Source organism: Paramormyrops kingsleyae, unplaced genomic scaffold, assembly GCF_048594095.1.
Source record: "Paramormyrops kingsleyae isolate MSU_618 unplaced genomic scaffold, PKINGS_0.4 ups26, whole genome shotgun sequence".
Lineage (NCBI taxonomy): Eukaryota > Metazoa > Chordata > Actinopteri > Osteoglossiformes > Mormyridae > Paramormyrops > Paramormyrops kingsleyae.
Window position 1 is genome coordinate 2,846,802 of NW_027325964.1, and position 12,779 is coordinate 2,859,580.

The 12,779-nt window shown below is 39.1% G+C and overlaps 1 long non-coding RNA gene across 1 annotated transcript; it reads right to left on the minus strand.

Annotated features, from left to right (window-relative positions):
• Positions 1-6,730: 6,730 nt before the first annotated feature.
• Positions 6,731-9,464, minus strand: LOC140583911 (uncharacterized). Its single transcript, XR_011985982.1, has 3 exons — positions 8,656-9,464; positions 8,485-8,552; positions 6,731-8,389 (listed from the first exon to the last, which is right to left on the minus strand). It is a non-coding gene; the product is annotated as an uncharacterized lncRNA (long non-coding RNA).
• Between the last annotated feature and the right edge of the window lie 3,315 nt (positions 9,465-12,779).

The following is a 12,779-nucleotide window of genomic DNA, read 5'->3' on the forward strand; positions in this document are numbered from 1 at the left end:
ATTTTTAATAAAGACGGCTTTCTAGTAAATGGTTTTCCTACAAGGTGACCCCGCGGCCTATACTTAAGACATCCGGGCGCCTGATTTGAGATGTTTACTGAGGACGGTATGTTAAGTTAACAGTGGTGACTGAGCTGCACCGTGTTTGACTCTTAATGAAACTTAGACCTAATTCAACAGAACCAGTCGTCATCCACTTTGCAGTGAGATTTCTGTGCGAAATGTGAACAAAGATTCATTTTCTTACTTTACCACTTATCGGATAACAAGGGAAATGGCAGCGGCAATAACCTACACAGTTATTTGTTCCTTCCATATGTATATATATAGCACCGCAGAACGTTTTGCACTTTTTTGCACTATTTGTTTATTGTTTGTTGTGTGTTCTACATGCATGTTTGCACTGGAGGATCTGCTTTTTATTCTCATTGTACATGAGTATAGTGACAATAAAAAGGCATTTCATTCATTCATAATATGTCGGACACAATGGCTCTGAGCACCAGGGAGTCCGCCGTGAGGCGCACGAGCTGCTAGCTGATGTAATGCTGCGAACGGTCGGGGTTCTGACATTCTTAAGGTGCGGCTATCTATCCCCGAGACACTTTAGCCAGGAGCGTGTATATTTGCGCTTATTAATGCTGCAGTGTCAGGGTTTTGCTGACTCTTATAGGAAGCTGGCTAGCAATAACATTTTTAGCTGGTCTTTTTCATTTAGTACATACACGGTTTAGAAGAAAACCTAATCACCATTAAAAAAAATAAATAAATAAACGTACAAAACTATTGAAATCCCCCAGAAGCATGTGCATATTTTTCTGGTTTGCATGTTGTGTGTGTGTGTGTGTGTGTGTGTGTGTGTGTGTGTGGTTACCTAAGCACAGTCGGCCTAGTGTTTGATAGGTGATGGAGAAGCGTACGGTCGTGGGGACAATAAACTACATGCGCCTATGCCAACATGTGTTTAAGTATAGCGACAAACATGGACGCTTTCTTTAACGTAAAACAGTTAAAGGCTCATACGGTTTTGTTTACATTTTTATTTTTTTAATTTCAAGTAGCCTCTAATCACCTTACATTAGTTCTGATTTACTGTAGTCACCAATCAGAGTATTTTAAAACAATGGCACTGAAATGTCACCACATGTTAAAGCTAACAAAGTAACATGATTATATCAGCGGAACAAACCAGTCGCCGGTACGTATAGACAGATCATGTGTTGCTCAACAATCGACAGCATTTTGAAATCTATTTGTATTTAGACAAATATATTGGGAATAAAGCGTTGTGTTTTAAAAGGCAGACATTGAGGTCGAATTTAAATTGGTCACAATTGTATTGTTTTCCGCAGCTAGAAGTGTCGGCTGAGGTTGATTTTAATTGGCATGTCAGTTTAGGATTCTTGCAGTAGAAGTTATGTAGTGAATTGCGGTACTCTGAAATTAAGTGATATGTGTATTAGAATCGTGAAGCGTCATCTTCCTTTGTTTTAGGTTCACCCCGGGCATTTTATGAATTGTAATGTAATATCAGACAGTGTGTGATGAATTTCTGAAGGCCTGTTATAGGCCTATATGACAATTTCGTGGAAACGTCTCATGGAAAAATGTAGTTGCAGTTTGTCAGGACTAAAGACTGGCTAATGTGACATGGTGAACAAGTCCTGTGGTTAAAGAATGCCGGCCTGTTGCTTAAAACATTGTGTTGTATGCCGAATGTTTCTTGCCCATAGACTACATGTTGCTATACTGTTCCTTTATAATATTCAACTATTATTTTTTAAATCATTTAATGAAATAGGTAAATACCTCATCATTGATGACTATGGTCCACCTGAGTGACAAGTAACCCGTCCTGGACAGAGGTTTCTTCAAGGCCTGTTGTGGGAACCCCATGGTGTAGGATTAAGAGAAAGAATACAGGGAGTGGTACAAATGAGCAGTTGTCCTGCCCCCTTTTACTCATTTTGGATGCTTAAATTACTAAATTGTGATTTTAATGCTCATCTGTATGATTCTATGGTCTGAGCGAGTCTCCAGTACTACATGAATGGTAAACTTAAAAACTCTACTTCTCTTAGCTTAATGATATTTTCTTTTACTGTGTACGATTGGTAGAAATGAAAATCGTGATTTGTCTCTCAGCTTGTGTGTGTGTGTGTGTGTGTGTCTGTGTGTGTGCGTGCGGTGTGTCAACAATGGCAATTATTCACTAAATTCTAAACAAACCCACATATAAAACCCCCTCCCCACCCACCCCAGACACCTATAAAACACAGCATTCTTGCTCTCACCCCCCACTCATTTTGTGAAAAAGCATGTCTGTTGCCAAGACTACAGCTCGTGTCTTGAGTCGTACATACTATGACCCCAGCCACCCGGGGTCATACGGAGGGGCCTCCAGACTGCAGAGAGCCGTGCAGGAAGATACGGGGGAAAAAAGTGGCTACTGATGACATCAGAGAGTGGCTGTCTATGCAAGACAGTTATACTTTACATAAGCCGGCTAAAAAGAATTTCCCCAGGAGCAGAGTGTTTAATACCGAGAGCCATGTATCAGCGGCAGGCCGGTTTATGCGACATGCAAGGGCTGGCGATGTACAACTACCCCATTATGTCACCCTTAAGCAGGCAACATGTGTACCACCCTGTATAATCTATCTACGCCACCAAATGACCCAGGGTTTTGATGGCGTAAAATAAACACGGTCAAGTACTTGTTAGCAATAACGACACAATGTTTTCATGACTCAACTCATTTTATTTAGAAAGCATATAAAAATGAGCAGCCAATCACATTTTGACAGACGTTTACACACCAGCCATAGGGTGCTCGCATGTGTACAAATTGCAGAAATCATTAAACGCCTCATCTACAGCATACTCACAATCACCGTCTTCAGCGAAGCGTTTCAGCTCGCGCAATTTGGCCCGTACATTAATTTGGCCTTTAAGTTCAGAAACTAACACATCGATTGATGCATGTATTTTTACAGGAGCGGTATGAGGGTGAAACATGGCCACCGCCTTTGTGATAATATGTTTAAGCCGTGGCCTATACAGCTTTTTGAACAGCTTTTCAAAATTGTTAAAGAAATAAAACGGTACAGGTTCATAGCGACACGTGTGCTGAAGCAGGCTAGGGTGTTTCACAGTACAGCCGATACAGGTCGCCTTCAAGTCATCTTCGATTAGCCGATCCAGAATAAAGGCAAGTGACCCTTTGATTATCTTCATGGCAGCTACGGTGATGCCGCCACACCCAGAATCTCCAGATAATGATGGAGCCGCAAAACGATCGCGGAAATCATCCAACATCGATGCAGTAACCCGCGATGTATCCATTAGGGCAGAGTCCGCACGCGGAGGTTGTGACTGGAACAGAACCCCATACGGGCACCATGATGCGGCCTGCCGCGGAGTGTATTGAGGAAGCTCTGGTGGCGTTGTATCCATTCGCTGTCCAAAAGTATAGAGGGTCATGGATGGGGATCGCTGGGGGTTAAGTTGAGGAGAAGACTTGTTGTGCTGTATCGACCCAAAAGTAAATTCAGACATGTCCTCCAGGAAAAGGGCTGGTGTCTGGGGAGGTTGGGGAGGGGGTTTTATATGTGGGTTTGCCGTAAGGAGATACTTTAACCCGTCGTTGTACATCGCCAGCCCTTGCATGTCGCATAAACCGGCCTGCCGCTGATACATGGCTCTCGGTATTAAACACTCTGCTCCTGGGGAAATTCTTTTTAGCCGGCTTATGTAAAGTATAACTGTCTTGCATAGACAGCCACTCTCTGATGTCATCAGTAGCCACTTTTTTCCCCCGTATCTTCCTGCACGGCTCTCTGCAGTCTGGAGGCCCCTCCGTATGACCCCGGGTGGCTGGGGTCATAGTATGTACGACTCAAGACACGAGCTGTAGTCTTGGCAACAGACATGCTTTTTCACAAAATGAGTGGGGGGTGAGAGCAAGAATGCTGTGTTTTATAGGTGTCTGGGGTGGGTGGGGAGGGGGTTTTATATGTGGGTTTGTTTAGAATTTAGTGAATAATTGCCATTGTTGACACACCGCACGCACACACACAGACACACACACACACACACACACAAGCTGAGAGACAAATCACGATTTTCATTTCTACCAATCGTACACAGTAAAAGAAAATATCATTAAGCTAAGAGAAGTAGAGTTTTTAAGTTTACCATTCATGTAGTACTGGAGACTCGCTCAGACCATAGAATCATACAGATGAGCATTAAAATCACAATTTAGTAATTTAAGCATCCAAAATGAGTAAAAGGGGGCAGGACAACTGCTCATTTGTACCACTCCCTGTATTCTTTCTCTTAATCCTACACCATGGGGTTCCCACAACAGGCCTTGAAGAAACCTCTGTCCAGGACGGGTTACTTGTCACTCAGGTGGACCATAGTCATCAATGATGAGGTATTTACCTATTTCATTAAATGATTTAAAAAATAATAGTTGAATATTATAAAGGAACAGTATAGCAACATGTAGTCTATGGGCAAGAAACATTCGGCATACAACACAATGTTTTAAGCAACAGGCCGGCATTCTTTAACCACAGGACTTGTTCACCATGTCACATTAGCCAGTCTTTAGTCCTGACAAACTGCAACTACATTTTTCCATGAGACGTTTCCACGAAATTGTCATATAGGCCTATAACAGGCCTTCAGAAATTCATCACACACTGTCTGATATTACATTACAATTCATAAAATGCCCGGGGTGAACCTAAAACAAAGGAAGATGACGCTTCACGATTCTAATACACATATCACTTAATTTCAGAGTACCGCAATTCACTACATAACTTCTACTGCAAGAATCCTAAACTGACATGCCAATTAAAATCAACCTCAGCCGACACTTCTAGCTGCGGAAAACAATACAATTGTGACCAATTTAAATTCGACCTCAATGTCTGCCTTTTAAAACACAACGCTTTATTCCCAATATATTTGTCTAAATACAAATAGATTTCAAAATGCTGTCGATTGTTGAGCAACACATGATCTGTCTATACGTACCGGCGACTGGTTTGTTCCGCTGATATAATCATGTTACTTTGTTAGCTTTAACATGTGGTGACATTTCAGTGCCATTGTTTTAAAATACTCTGATTGGTGACTACAGTAAATCAGAACTAATGTAAGGTGATTAGAGGCTACTTGAAATTAAAAAAATAAAAATGTAAACAAAACCGTATGAGCCTTTAACTGTTTTACGTTAAAGAAAGCGTCCATGTTTGTCGCTATACTTAAACACATGTTGGCATAGGCGCATGTAGTTTATTGTCCCCACGACCGTACGCTTCTCCATCACCTATCAAACACTAGGCCGACTGTGCTTAGGTAACCACACACACACACACACACACACACACACACACACACAACATGCAAACCAGAAAAATATGCACATGCTTCTGGGGGATTTCAATAGTTTTGTACGTTTATTTATTTATTTTTTTTAATGGTGATTAGGTTTTCTTCTAAACCGTGTATGTACTAAATGAAAAAGACCAGCTAAAAATGTTATTGCTAGCCAGCTTCCTATAAGAGTCAGCAAAACCCTGACACTGCAGCATTAATAAGCGCAAATATACACGCTCCTGGCTAAAGTGTCTCGGGGATAGATAGCCGCACCTTAAGAATGTCAGAGCCCCGACCGTTCGCAGCATTACATCAGCTAGCAGCTCGTGCGCCTCACGGCGGACTCCCTGGTGCTCAGAGCCATTGTGTCCGACATATTATGAATGAATGAAATGCCTTTTTATTGTCACTATACTCATGTACAATGAGAATAAAAAGCAGATCCTCCAGTGCAAACATGCATGTAGAACACACAACAAACAATAAACAAATAGTGCAAAAAAGTGCAAAACGTTCTGCGGTGCTATATATATACATATGGAAGGAACAAATAACTGTGTAGGTTATTGCCGCTGCCATTTCCCTTGTTATCCGATAAGTGGTAAAGTAAGAAAATGAATCTTTGTTCACATTTCGCACAGAAATCTCACTGCAAAGTGGATGACGACTGGTTCTGTTGAATTAGGTCTAAGTTTCATTAAGAGTCAAACACGGTGCAGCTCAGTCACCACTGTTAACTTAACATACCGTCCTCAGTAAACATCTCAAATCAGGCGCCCGGATGTCTTAAGTATAGGCCGCGGGGTCACCTTGTAGGAAAACCATTTACTAGAAAGCCGTCTTTATTAAAAATAACTAAAGCTTTATTCTTTAAAGTTTTTAATGTGTTTTCATGCGACCGCTAAATGCAGTTTACAAGCTCCTACTGTTATAAATAAAATGCTATTAAACCAGGTGCACTCGAAGTTACAGCTTTTGATGCTTCAGCTAAAAAACAATTTTGGAAAACTCAGCATATAATGAATGGAAAGAATGATTACAGATTCGTTGATACACAAAATGCTGGTGGATCGTTCTTTCACGGCGGAGACATTCTCTTGCGATGGACCTGACCCTACACTGGGTACATGGGGACCATTGCTGAAGTAAGGATCTAATGCGTAGCTAGGTGTCGAGTCTCACGGTTAAAAACCCCAGTCCCCGTGTGGCTCAGGGTTCAAAAGCTGCTAAAGATTGGTAGATTCCACGAGAGGTACCCCTTTTAAATACGCTTTATTCCCACCATCCCGCAAATATTAGCACATTTTAAAAACATGACCGTGCTGCATACATATAACAAAATGTATGTACAACTTTTATTTTGAATAATAAAATACCTGTACATGTTGCATTTTAAAACTCATTTGATAAATGTACACACACGTTTTTGTACAAGTTTGAAAAATAAAACACACGTGTACATGTTACATTTTAAAACCCTTGTGCAACTTTGAAAATAATAAAAAAAAACTTCATGTTATATTAACAAAATCTGCTTTGATAAAGAGCCTACAAATTTTTTGCAACTTTGTTTTTGTAAAATAAAAGCCACGTTCATATTAGATTTCAAAACTGATTCGCAAAATGAATGCATAAAACTTTGTACAAACATGCTTGCGCTGCGTACACATAACAAACCGTTTTTGTACAACGCGTCTAGAAAATAAAACACCCGAACATTTTTAAAGCATCTGTACATCTTACTTTGAAAAACTTTCATGTTACATTTTTTAAAACATCTGTACATCTTACTTTGAAAAACTTTCATATTACATTTTAAAACATCTGTACATCTTTGAAACACTTTCATGTTACACTAACAAATTCATTCGATGAAATATTTTTAAAGACTTACAACACCCTTTTTGCGATGCTGCTAGTTTTACATTTCGGTATCCAAAAGGCAGTTTCCCCACTAGGCAACAATCTGCGTTTGTCGTAGACGTCCCTGACATTTTTATTGAGGTCTATTAAACGTTTTCACGTCGCGTTTGATTTTGTTATAGTGCGGCATTATGGGGAATTATCCCGCTGCCTTTCATTTAACACGCTTAACCTTCGGCCTATGTTAGCTTTCTGTTCCTGTCTCTTATGTTAGACGGGTCGGTGTCAAGCAGCACGTGTCTTACAGTACATCAGCCATAAGATACCCTCAAAACAATTATTTATCATCCAATTTGTTTCTTACTTCTTGGTTACCTTGTTAGGCTTCCTTATCCATGAAAAGATTGGTTTTAATATTTTTGGTGTGGCTTTCTGGACCTTTCTTTTGACAGCATTCCTCTCGTTTTCAATAAAAAATAATGATAAAATAAACCTCTAGAGAATTATATAAATAAACTGAACTGGTCTTATCTTACCTTACATGTGTGGGGATGCCTTACCTTGATTTTGTTTTAATTTATTTAGTTTAAATAGAGATTCCTGACAAAGTCAAAAAACTTTGATGCAGTATATATTTCGAAAAAAAAGGTTCTTGGGTGTGCTATATAGAACTATAGGGGTTCTAACCAGAGGAAATATAACCATTGCCTTCAAAAAGGTGCCATTTCTTTTAATTGAGAATGTCCAAGGAGTGTCATATATGTACCAAGCTAAAAGGTTCAATATGGAGCCTTTTGTTTTAAGAGTATGCACAAATATATGTGGTGCTTTTATGCATGTTAAACTTAAAAATGGGTCGGTGCCGACCCTATCAGCACCGGAAGGTTATTAATAATGTCTCTAAGGATGGTAGCAAACAGGGCTCTTGGGCCGTCGCTTCACCAGACGCTGCGGGTGGCGAGTCGTGTTGAGCAAAGTAAACCGCATCATTTTCATCATTATTAGCGTTGTTGATGTTGTCTATTTCATTTAATAGCGCTTCAGGTATAGGAGGGGGGGTGTTGCTCCATCCATACCTGCTGATTCAGGTCTTGCGTAGATTTTCTCTTGACCGGTCCGTGCCGTCTCTCTTGTACATAAAATAATAGAGAATACCTATTATTAGAATAAGTTATTTTTAATGTATAGCGTTTATCATATGTATAAAAGAAATAATATACTCACTATATGGAGTTTTCTATCCGCAGTGTCTCCCGTAGAGAAAAAAAAACAAACCCAAAATAGCTGAATCTCTAAAAATAAAATAATTATTTTAAGTTATTTTATTGTATTGTGTTTATCATAAAACACGCGTAAAATATCATAAAACACGCGTAAAAGAAATAATATACTTACTCTATGCAGGTCCCATGTAGTTTTCTCTTTCCAGTAGGGCAATGCCTTGATGATACGGGGTGTGGGGTACTTGTGTCTCTTTACCAAAGGAGGGGGACCCTTCTCAAGGTAATAAAAATTTCACCGGTTGCTTACTTTTTAGGATTCTTTAAGGAGAAATATACGTCCTGTCAAGTTTTATCTGTTGTCTATTTCGATGTACGTTTTAACTGCGTAGACGGTATGGGGGGAGTCGGGGGGAAAAGACAAAATTTACTGAAATACAAAATGTCAAACTTGATGTGTGGCGGGGAGTCGGGGGGAAAAGACAAAACTTTTAACAAAATTTACTGAAATACAAAGTGTCAAACTTGATCTGTGCCCCAAATTACAGTTTGACCGGGATTTGACCTATCGGGATGTACATAGGTTGCATGAGGAAAAACACAAGGCCAAACTGCTACTGCTGCAGGGGGGTGTCGGCTTTCACACACACACACACATACACACACACACAGACGGTCAAACTACTGCTAAGCGTTTTTTTACTGGACGTCAGACCCAGCTCCTCCTCTCATTCTTAGCTCCAACTTGGTCATTCTCACAGGATTTCTTTCAGTCTCGCGCAGCACAACTCTCAGCTCTCCGGCATCGCTCTCTCCGAGTCCTTTGCGGATTATCCAAAGCCATGGGACCTTACCACGGTACCGCAACAGACACAGCATCGCTCTCTCAGAGCCCTTTTCTACAGATTCTCCAAAGCCACGGACCTTACCACGGTGGTACAGCGTACGCTCACACTCCATCAGGTAACCCACCCCCACTCAGACCCAGTGTTTGGGACCTTAACCCCCCTGCTCAGTCCCCTGCTCGGCACCCGGTGGATGCAGACAAAACAACACACTCATAAGCACTCTACTCAAATTAAAATAATAATAATTACATTATAATAAATAATTAAATTATAATAAATAATTAAATTATAATAATTATAATAAATAAATAAACTATATACAAATAAACCCCTATCCCAACGTCACAGCCAGGTGACGTCACGCCCCAGAACCGCCCATCCAGTGAACTTTTGACCCGTGACCTTTATGACCTTTGGGTCATAAATCTTTTTGAAAGAAGCGGTATTCTATCTCTCTCTTCCTATAATGGTAGGTTGAACTCTTGTAGGGGAAGCGCAGGTTTCATGAAAACAACTCAGAATGTCAAGTTATAATGAAATCTTCATTTTGTGTTAGTTTGTCATGATTTCTTCACGAAAACACGTTTTCCTATAATGGTAGGTTGAACTCTTGTAGGGGAAGCGCAGGTTTCATGAAAACAACTCAGAATGTCAAGTTATAATGAAATCTTCATTTTGTGTTAGTTTGTCATGATTTCTTCACGAAAACACATTTTCCTATAATGGCAGGTTGAACTCTTGTAGGGGAAGCGCAGGTTTCATGAAAACAACTCAGAATGTCAAGTTATAATGAAATCTTCATTTTGTGTTAGTTTGTCATGATTTCTTCACGAAAACACGTTTTCCTATAATGGTAGGTTGAACTCTTATAGGGGAAGCGCAGGTTTCATGAAAACAACTCAGAATGTCAAGTTATAATGAAATCTTCATTTTGTGTTAGTTTGTCATGATTTCTTCACGAAAACACGTTTTCCTATAATGGTAGGTTGAACTCTTGTAGGGGAAGCGCAGGTTTCATGAAAACAACTCAGAATGTCAAGTTATAATGAAATCTTCATTTTGTGTTAGTTTGTCATGATTTCTTCACGAAAACACGTTTTCCTATAATGGTAGGTTGAACTCTTATAGGGGAAGCGCAGGTTTCATGAAAACAACTCAGAATGTCAAGTTATAATGAAATCTTCATTTTGTGTTAGTTTGTCATGATTTCTTCACGAAAACACGTTTTCCTATAATGGTAGGTCGAACTCTTGTAGGGGAAGCGCAGGTTTCATGAAAACAACTCAGAATGTCAAGTTATAATGAAATCTTCATTTTGTGTTAGTTTGTCATGATTTCTTCACGAAAACACGTTTTCCTATAATGGTAGGTTGAACTATTATAGGGGAAGCGCAGGTTTCATGAAAACAACTCAGAATGTCAAGTTATAATGAAATCTTCATTTTGTGTTAGTTTGTCATGAATTCTTCACGAAAACTCGTTTTCCTATAATGGTAGGTTGAACTCTTGTAGGGGAAGCGCAGGTTTCATGAAAACAACTCAGAATGTCAAGTTATAATGAAATCTTAATTTTGTGTTAGTTTGTCATGATTTCTTCACGAAAACACGTTTTCCTATAATGGTAGGTTGAACTCTTGTAGGGGAAGCGCAGGTTTCATGAAAACAACTCAGAATGTCAAGTTATAATGAAATCTTCATTTTGTGTTAGTTTGTCATGATTTCTTCACGAAAACACGTTTTCCTATAATGGTAGGTTGAACTCTTGTAGGGGAAGCGCAGGTTTCATGAAAACAACTCAGAATGTCAAGTTATAATGAAATCTTCATTTTGTGTTAGTTTGTCATGATTTCTTCACGAAAACACGTTTTCCTATAATGGTAGGTTGAACTCTTGTAGGGGAAGCGCAGGTTTCATGAAAACAACTCAGAATGTCAAGTTATAATGAAATCTTCATTTTGTGTTAGTTTGTCATGATTTCTTCACGAAAACACATTTTCCTATAATGGCAGGTTGAACTCTTGTAGGGGAAGCGCAGGTTTCATGAAAACAACTCAGAATGTCAAGTTATAATGAAATCTTCATTTTGTGTTAGTTTGTCATGATTTCTTCACGAAAACACGTTTTCCTATAATGGTAGGTTGAACTCTTATAGGGGAAGCGCAGGTTTCATGAAAACAACTCAGAATGTCAAGTTATAATGAAATCTTCATTTTGTGTTAGTTTGTCATGATTTCTTCACGAAAACACGTTTTCCTATAATGGTAGGTTGAACTCTTGTAGGGGAAGCGCAGGTTTCATGAAAACAACTCAGAATGTCAAGTTATAATGAAATCTTCATTTTGTGTTAGTTTGTCATGATTTCTTCACGAAAACACGTTTTCCTATAATGGTAGGTTGAACTCTTATAGGGGAAGCGCAGGTTTCATGAAAACAACTCAGAATGTCAAGTTATAATGAAATCTTCATTTTGTGTTAGTTTGTCATGATTTCTTCACGAAAACACGTTTTCCTATAATGGTAGGTTGAACTCTTGTAGGGGAAGCGCAGGTTTCATGAAAACAACTCAGAATGTCAAGTTATAATGAAATCTTCATTTTGTGTTAGTTTGTCATGATTTCTTCACGAAAACACGTTTTCCTATAATGGTAGGTTGAACTCTTGTAGGGGAAGCGCAGGTTTCATGAAAACAACTCAGAATGTCAAGTTATAATGAAATCTTCATTTTGTGTTAGTTTGTCATGATTTCTTCACGAAAACACGTTTTCCTATAATGGCAGGTTGAACTCTTGTAGGGGAAGCGCAGGTTTCATGAAAACAACTCAGAATGTCAAGTTATAATGAAATCTTCATTTTGTGTTAGTTTGTCATGATTTCTTCACGAAAACACGTTTTCCTATAATGGCAGGTTGAACTCTTGTAGGGGAAGCGCAGGTTTCATGAAAACAACTCAGAATGTCAAGTTATAATGAAATCTTCATTTTGTGTTAGTTTGTCATGATTTCTTCACGAAAACACGTTTTCCTATAATGGCAGGTTGAACTCTTGTAGGGGAAGCGCAGGTTTCATGAAAACAACTCAGAATGTCAAGTTATAATGAAATCTTCATTTTGTGTTAGTTTGTCATGATTTCTTCACGAAAACACGTTTTCCTATAATGGCAGGTTGAACTCTTGTAGGGGAAGCGCAGGTTTCATGAAAACAACTCAGAATGTCAAGTTATAATGAAATCTTCATTTTGTGTTAGTTTGTCATGATTTCTTCACGAAAACACGTTTTCCTATAATGGTAGGTTGAACTCTTGTAGGGGAAGCGCAGGTTTCATGAAAACAACTCAGAATGTCAAGTTATAATGAAATCTTCATTTTGTGTTAGTTTGTCATGATTTCTTCACGAAAACACGTTTTCCTATAATGGTAGGTTGAACTCTTATAGGGGAAGCGCAGGTTTCATG